This window comes from Lathyrus oleraceus, chromosome 5, assembly GCF_024323335.1.
Source record: "Lathyrus oleraceus cultivar Zhongwan6 chromosome 5, CAAS_Psat_ZW6_1.0, whole genome shotgun sequence".
Lineage (NCBI taxonomy): Eukaryota > Viridiplantae > Streptophyta > Magnoliopsida > Fabales > Fabaceae > Lathyrus > Lathyrus oleraceus.
The window spans coordinates 478931070-478940371 of record NC_066583.1 but is presented as its reverse complement, the minus strand read 5'-3'; the positions used below and the strand labels follow the sequence as shown (position 1 = coordinate 478940371).

General features: G+C 27.4%; 3 non-coding genes across 3 annotated transcripts; all 3 read right to left on the bottom strand.

Annotated features, from left to right (window-relative positions):
• Positions 1-6275: 6275 nt before the first annotated feature.
• Positions 6276-6366, bottom strand: LOC127089971 (small nucleolar RNA snoR77Y). Its single transcript, XR_007791516.1, has one exon. It is a non-coding gene; the product is annotated as a small nucleolar RNA snoR77Y (small nucleolar RNA).
• A 31-nt stretch (positions 6367-6397) lies between these two features.
• LOC127089989 (small nucleolar RNA snoR2/U65) lies at positions 6398-6557 on the bottom strand. The gene has a single exon (XR_007791533.1). It is a non-coding gene; the product is annotated as a small nucleolar RNA snoR2/U65 (small nucleolar RNA).
• A 39-nt stretch (positions 6558-6596) lies between these two features.
• Positions 6597-6758, bottom strand: LOC127089959 (small nucleolar RNA Z112). Its single transcript, XR_007791505.1, has one exon. It is a non-coding gene; the product is annotated as a small nucleolar RNA Z112 (small nucleolar RNA).
• Between the last annotated feature and the right edge of the window lie 2544 nt (positions 6759-9302).

Genomic DNA, 9302 nt, shown 5'->3' with positions numbered 1-9302 from the left:
AATACGTGACGAAATATCATATCATCAAAGAAATACATTAAAAACATTTGACTCGTTTAAATATAATATGATTTATTGTGACACAAATAATACATGGAGAATGAAGATACTTTGTTTTAGTCTAGATTTGGTAGAACAACAATTATGACTTGTTTCTGAATTACCCGAGTTTCTAGTAAAAAAGGAAAGCAATGGACTTAGTAAATATATATGGTTTTATTTACATAAACCACAAATAGAAATTAAATTCGTGCATTCAAAAATATTCTAGAGTAAAAATATTCTTAAATTAATTAAATAAAAACATGTCCATCCTTTGAGATATTATTTCTCTTTTCACCATTTTCCAAAGTTGTGTTTTATCTGTTATCATTGTGGAACTCCAACCGACAGAGTAAATTTTTAGACGTTTGACATGTTTCAATAAGGATGATAAAAATGTTAGTGAAAAAGTGGTGAAAATGCAAGAAACAATTTTTTATACGTATTGCGAAAAAAGTAAATACACCTTATTGTCGAGTTTGCCGATGAATGAAATTGTTTGTTCATCCTTCCATGTGTTCCATTTATCTTCAAAGTCTCCTATCTAAAATTTATTGCATAGGAATAATGATAATAAGTATGACCCAATTGATATCTAACATAAAAATATAAAATAAATGATTAAGTATAACTTACTTTTATGTCAAAGCAAGTTTCAATATTCTTTCTACTCAACTCCTCACATAATTGAAAATTTTCACTGTGTTCTAGTTTGCCTGTATATTAAAGAAAAATAAAATTATATTTAGTTATGATATAAATAATACAATATAATCTTGGTATGTCGTGTAACTAAAATGAGAATCAACGTGTGAGCAATTTTTTTAATGTACTTAATAAATAGCTTCGAGTGCGATAAAAGAATTTGTTTGAAGACTATATTTTTTGTGTAGTCACCATCTTCTCCGTTCAATTTTTCTTCCCTAGTTAAAACACTCTTGTCGTAGTCTGTGAAACACCCCTGGATAAAATCACATACAACTGTCCATGACTAAAAACATGTCGTGGAAGATATATTCCAACATTTGGAATGGTTCGTCCTTATGATTTACTTATTGTAATAGCAAAACTTAGTCCCACAGGAAACTGCTTTCTACTAAGGACAAAAGACAACCCATCACTTGCAGATGTTTTCATTTTAATTCTGGGCAAAAAAACTCATTTTCCTGCATTGTTTCCTGCCAAGATTTCCACATCCAACATATTCATAAATAAACCACGACATAGTAACCGCTATCCATATCTAGGATCTAGATTCCGTAACAACATCAATGGTGGACCCTTTTTTATCTTTAGAATATGTGGTGGAAAACTACCTTGTGTAATTGAGTTTAAGAATTCTTGCTGGTATAAATTATGATTATCACATCTTTAGAATATGTTCTTCTCCTGTAAACTGGTCGATAATCATATCATTCAATTTCTGGACATCATCATTTGTTGGTGTCAAAATAGCTCTTTGTACCATATATGGGGCATGCCAACCATGCAATTCTAAATTAGGAAAAAGATGTTGGATAAGTACTTGTATGGAATATTCACTGTCCCATGGGATTGCAATCTGTGAATGTAATCTCACGATATCATCTGCTTTGGTATGTTCAACACCATCACCAATGCGAATAAGAAATTCTGCAAACTCTTGATCATGCAATGATCGCATATTTTGATGCAAACGTAAAATCTTGGTATGATCCCATAAATGAGACTGAACAATACACGCTGAAATCATTTGTGCCTTAGTACCTTTTCTTACAACAGGAAGAACTTGACAAAAATCTTCCCCCATGATCAGAACTTTTCCACCAAATGGAGCATTGTTACTACAAATGTCTTGTAATGATAGATCTAAGGCTTCCAAACAATTTTTGTTTGTCATTGGTGCTTCATCCCAAATTATTGCGGCAACAACTCTAATGAGATTTGCAAGATCTTTTTACTTTTGAATACTACAAATGAAACTCGGTTGTACATCAATAGGTATCTTAAATCGAGAATGTGCAGTCCTACCACCGGGCAACAATATTGGGTTGGAACATTATGCTAATGTTTCATCTTACATGTTGGCTAATGTTTACGATAACATAATTATTTAGATTCCAACTTTTTGAGAATTATGGAGTCATAATTATGTTATTAAAAATTATCATAAACATTATTCAAAAGAATCATGCCATCATAAACATTAGTAATTACTCCAACTTACAGGCATGGAATTATGCTAATTACCCAAAGAATGATCCGAGCATATTAATAATTACTCCAAAAAATTATGCTATAAATTAGGCTATGATAAACATTATTAAAAAAACTGAACATGAATAGAACAATTAAGTTATGATTTTTCAAAAACACATTCTGAAACAAACACAAATAGATATAAACAGTCTTTTTTACACAAATAGATATATTTCACCTGCCACTTATTTTCTTGACATTATAATTAAGAGTTGAGGTTAGCAAAAAATGAGAAAACTATACACTTGTAGTAATATTATTGTTATTTTCTAATATGTTAAATAACACCATAAATGATAAGATGATAATTCTTCAAGACATGTTCCTTATATAGAAACTCCATGTAAACATATAATTCTAAAAATCTGCTTTTTTCTTTCATTAGTTTTTGGATATTTACATGACATGCAATAAAAAAGAAATGATCATTTACATGATATAAATTAACTAACAAAGATAAAACCTTAAAAAAGATATGCAATAAAAAATAAATGGTCATTTACATGTTTAGAAAACAAAACTTAAAAAAGGGAGATGATTTTCCGATGCTTTAGTTACATGTGCAGTTACTTCATGAAAAAAATGACCAAATAGAAAATTTAAAAATATCAAACTTAACCAAATTCAAATTCGAAATGATTCAGAATGAAAATGACCATTTTTCAAAACAAATAAAAACAAATCGAACAGAAAGGAGAAGAATTATAAGAGTTCGGGGTTGTTATTCATTTGAAATATATTTTTCTAAGTGAAAAAGATAACAAAAATAATATTTGAAAGACATGAAAAAGATAGGAAGTTTAAGGGCTTGCCTTCATAGTGGTATATTGCATTTGTTAATTATTGACGAATTATATTTCAAATATAGATGGCATGATCCGTGTATACTTGAATTAAAGTGTGTTTAGTGGTTATCCTTGGGTATCCTGGCAGTGAGTCGTCAAATAATCTCAATTGGAAATGAACAGAAATTGATTATCTCAAGTGTATGCAAAGAACCGAAACGTGGTATGCTTGGGAGTTAGTTAACAGCGGCTACCAATTATATTATAACTGAGTTAAAACTGCTATACTTATGTGTGAGATAAAAACAATTTGCCTCAAGGGTAAATATGGAAAATAAATAGGTCATGCCAAAAGGATGTATCCCCTTTACCTATAGGTATAGATAACCTACTGTTTTTATATAACACTACGTGCCCGTTTGTCCATTTTTTTTAGTGTGCACACGCGTCAAAATATAAATGAGTATTTTTTATTTTAATTTACTTCATAAAAGATTTTAATAAGTGTTTCATCAAAGTCTTTGTCTCATTTTCATGTTATTGTTATTGATTTTAGATGTGCTCATGATCTAATTACGTGCGCATTTTTTTAATGGGCCTCGGGAAAGTGGAGTGTAGTATTTCATTGATTATATGATCTAATATTTTATTTTAATACATGCTATAATATCTAGGAACATATCATCATGTAAACGTTAATTTAAATCAAAGATAAATATTTAAGAAAACATCAACAACAAATATAATAAATGATAAAATATTTAACACAAACTAAAACTAAAATGCCGCTCTTCATCCGTTTTTTTAAGGTTTATTCTATTTTAAATAATAATGTTTTTTTAAGGTTTATTCTATTTCAAATAATAACAACCTTTTGACAGCAATTATTTAAAAGTTTTGAGTAGTCTATCTCATTTTTTTTAGGACATTTCTTTTTCAATAGGTTTTAATCTAACATTCTTTTGAAAAATTAAACAATAAATCATAAGAGAGTTGAAATTAGAAACAAAATAAAAAAATATAAATTATAAGTAGAATAATTTACACAATGTTCTTCTTTAAAGATATTAATTTAATGTAGATCTTCTTTACCTTTCTTATTTTATGATAGCAACTTTTACTAATCTTGTATAACATGAATATTTTCTTAAAATAAAATATATATTTTTAAACTATTAAAGAGTTCCCGGGTATTTTTCTTGAAAAATATGAAAAACAAATATAATAAATGACGTTAACACTTTTTTCTTTGCCTGACCAATAATGATGGGATTTAAATATATACACCATTTAGATATAAACAATAATTGTCATGGTGATTTTAAATATAAGAACAAAATTAATTGTCACCATTTTTGTTCATTAAAATCTAAATTATCACCATCATTTCCATACAAATTTAGAAATCATCCTAAAATAGACACAAAAATATATAAACCATCATAGAATACACGTTCAAAATATATATAAACCATCATAAAATATAAATAAATCCGCATGATCGAAAATCACCACATGATCAAAAATCATCATCATTATCCGATCAATAAATATTAAGTATTTTTCTGCAATTCATGCACACAAAAAAAGATTTATACTATATTGGTTGTAATTAAATAAAACAAATTTAATTTAATTTAATGATTGTAATTAAATTAAATTAAATGATTTATATAATGATTTTTTAACATGTTGATAAATCAAACTCTAATGGTTGTAATTAAATAAAATATATGAAATTAATAAAATAAAATAAAAACTCAAACCATTTTTCATTGTCTTGTTGTTCCTTCTTCTTCCGGCCACATGATTGCCACCATTGATTGCATTCTTAACCGCTACCAGGCCGATTAATTGGCGCCGTCACTACTCGTCGTACCATTGTTTGGCCGTTATGCTATTTTGTTTACAACTGTATTATAGTGTTGTCTACGCATATCGTCGTCTTGTCGGATTATCATTCTCAATCACAAATCAATACATTGAAAATGGAGAGATTGGAATTGTGGATTTGTGAGAAAAATTGTATGGTATTAATTAGAAATTTGATTGTGTAATATATGCCGAAAGTGATTATACGACATGATACCAATTGCTATTGGAGTATAAAATTCAATAGTTATAAGCAATGCCAATTACAGTAGAAATTTGCCCATAATGGTAGTACACAAAAGATGCAAATTGCTATTGCAATAGAGAAAGAAATTAAAAATTGTTATGTAATTATACGAATTCATGGCAATTTTTCCATAATGGTTATAACTACTAAAGCCATGACCTTGATTAAGAAATAACAAATGGATTTAACAATTAGTTTGCTATAAATGCGATGAAAAAAAACCACCCATAATTTGAAACAGATTTTTTGTGTGCAGTTATTGGATTATTTTTTATTTATTAAAAAGTATATCAAATAATAATTTATTTATTGTAATTATCTAAAAGATAGAGAGTATAATAGGAATCAAAAAGTTCATTCCAAAATTTTGTATCCCCTTTATATATATATATATATATATATATATATATATATATATAATATTATCTAATTTTGTAATTATCTATTTTCGATGGAACAGAAGATGTTCTAGTGGAGTTCTATGCATAAGACTATTTTAGATGAAACAGAAGATGTTCTAGTGGAGTTCTATGCGATAAGACTATTTTAGATGGAACAAAAGATGTTCTAGTGGAGTTCTATGCATCGTGATATGTATAGATTAACTTAATCTTTTGTAAATTTATGATATGATGATCCTTTTTTTTTTTTTAATGTTTATGATAGAGAAGTGTGGTCATTGCAAAACTTTTCCTTATTATGTAAGGATATTCTCTTGTTTAAGACTTCTACCATAGTTAGCTTATAATCTTAATTTGATAATTTTCATTTATGATTAACTAAGTCAAGATTGATCCTTATACAATTTATACTATTTATTTAGACTTATGAAAATATTTTCGCAATAATATTGACGCTGACGAATATAAAGATTTGATAGAGAAGTGAATACAATAATCTCTTTTTATTTGACTCTTTTTTAAAAAAATTGTATTTTTTATTAAATGTTCATTTTTATTATTTGCCCGAGTCTCTAAAAAATTAGGACCGGCATGTATAAATATCCTCATAGGCCAAACTAATTATCAAACACTTCACCTAGTATCTAAATATAAAGAAGCTAAAAGAAAATGCCAAAACATAAAAACAAATGGAAGCCTCAGTACCACAGCCAAGATATTTACATCAAAGAATAAACTATTCAGATGGTAATTCCAGTTCTATTTTTATCATCATAAGCTTCAATTAAAAAAATCAAAATGATTAAGTAACAAAATGTAATCGCACAAATCGGCTCTGCATAATCATGTTAAATAAGATTTGCAGATTCCTATCAGAATGCGAAATGAATGAAATTCACTCTTTATTTTGGTCCAATCATAGCATCGAAGGTCAGAGCTATCGTATAGCTACCACCGACGTGGCATCGGACCTAATTCGTAAAACAAAATGATGTGAAGATGTATAAGATGAACCCTCAGGAGACCCGTTTCAAATCTCACACACAGCGCCGCAAAGAATAAACTCGGCCGATAACATATATCGGCGGATGAGAGGATTCTGAGACGGAGCTGCTGTTTAGAGTGTCATACGGCACTTCCTATCAATTATTGGGAGATCCTCCTCACTGGGTATCATAGATACCAAACAATAAAACTAAGATCCTAAATGATAAAACGATACTAGAAAACAGAACACATCAAATTTTTAATAGGATACAAATTTAAGTGAAAGAGAAGAAATATAATAAACAGGAAAATTACGCTTCGCTTGGCTTTGTGCAGATGCCGCTGTAGCACCGGGTGAATGAGAATGAAGAGTGTTTGAGATGAGATTTATAGGCGTGGTAACTGCTGTAGGTTATTAGGGTGAGGGAATTTTGGGTGAGAGGCGCCGCACCTTGTGTTTGTTTGATTTTTAATATTAGGCTAATTACATATTAAATTATTTATAGGCTAGTAAATTATCTATTAGGCTAGTATAGTTAATTAATTTCTTATAAATTTTAATAAGAAAATGAATAATCAAGAGTTAAAATGAATAATGCAGAGTTACGATAGAATGGTTTTGTTAAGGCTAAGTGGTAGTTACTCTAAGTAAGTGAATCATAAGGATTGACTTTGTTGTAGTACTAAAGATTAAAATAGGTAGAATCTCAAACATCTACCCTCTAAGACCGCCTCCACTAGTGGTTCCTTCAATGGGTTTGCCTGACACCCATCTTTTCACTTTTTCTCGTTTCAAGCGTATGTCAACGTGGAAAACAGCGTAATGAGAAGCAACGGTAACCTTTTTTTTTTCTTTCTATTTTTTAATTTAGAAACTAGTCGTTCAACCGCTACTTATTTTTTATTATAAATATAATTTTGGTTTCTAAAAATTTACCAACACAAATTTCTCTCACTTTTATTTTCTCTTCAATTTAAAATTTCTCTCTCACAATTTAATTATCATTTTAAATTATAAGTTTAATTTAATTTAATTTAATTTTATATCAAATTTAATTTTTTATATCAAATTTAATTTTTTATATCAAATTTAATTTAAAACACTAAAATTATTATTTTAATTAATATAAAAATTAATATGAATAAAATATTAATATATAAAATAAAGTTGTGAGATCCAATCTGAGTTCTTCAGAATTGCACCATTGGAGTGAAAAAATAGTTGAGTTGCTTCAAACTAACGTGGCTTAATAGATCCCACAAAGAACCAAAAAATGGATTCACGGTTGGAGATGCTCTAACACCCTGTGTTTATATCTGGATTTTGTCATTTTTATGTTTTTCCTTTTCTTCTCATCTTTATCTCTTTATTTTATATTCTTATTTTTACTTTCTCTTTTGTTTTCATCTCCAACTCTACATCATATTTAACTCTATTTTCTAATCATTGAATTTTTTTTCCAAGTATGTTTAAAAAATTCTCTTCGAATCATTTCTTTATCTAAATATTGATTCTTTTGTTTGTTTTTTCTTTCTTTATTTTCTAATATGTTTTTAGTGTAGTTAAAGTTATATTTTTTTTTATAATATTTCTTGTTTTTCTTATTTATTTTTTTACAAAATAATAGTTAATGTTATTCAAATTAAATTTTTATTAGTTCTTTTTCAATTTATAAAAGATAAATCAAATAAATTATTATTATTATAAAAAAAATAGATTGTTAGGAAATTTAAAAACATCTCATTTATAAAAAGAAAATATCTATTTATAAAATGAGGATGGAAAATAGTTTTAAATTCTTTTTAAATAACTTCAAATCTAAAAAAATAATTAAAAATATAATTAATTGAAAAAAAAGTGTACAAATATAATTAACAGAAATTATGAAGAAAAATAAACCATATAACTATAAAGAAATTTAAAATGATATTGTATTTTCCTTTTCAATCTTTTCATATTTAAGAAAATAATCCATGATATTTGTGTATGTAATATATAATTTTATGAATGAATTTGAATAAAGACTATATGTGATCATTTTCATTATTGAATATGTGATCATTTTCATTATTGATACTAGCGTTCAGACGGGCACTCCCGTGCCCGTCTGTCCGCTCTTTTTAATGCGCACAGCAGAGAAAAATAAATGTTTATTTTTTTTATGAGGTTTGTATTGTACGTCATATTAAAAATAATATTACTACACTTTGAAAATGATAGACAAAGATATTCAAAATTATATTGAAGCATGCAAAGTACTATTGATATTGTGTAATCAATGACGTTCTTTAAAAGGAATGCCGAACATGAAATCTTTATTCGAATAAAGTATTTTCCTTTTCATTGCAATTATTTTTCATAGTAAACAAAAAATGTAAGACTCTCAAAATAATTTTTTTTAGAGAAAAAGATAGTAAAATTAATAGTAAGTAGTGTAATATAGTTTTTTTACCTTATAAAGATTCAAATCAATTCTTCATACACTATTTTATTAATACATTCTTAAGATTTAAAAAACTACAAATACATAAAGAAATGTCATATCATCAAAGAATACATTCAAAATATATCTCAGCTAAGTAATGTGGGATCAAGAAAATCTAATTTGAGTCTGTGGTCATTTCCAAGTCTCCTTATTGCGCTACACCGAGTTTTTGTTTTTACTCCCGTGCCCGTTTGTCCACTTTTTTATTGTGCTTACGTGTGTATATCTTTTATGATGTTTTTCA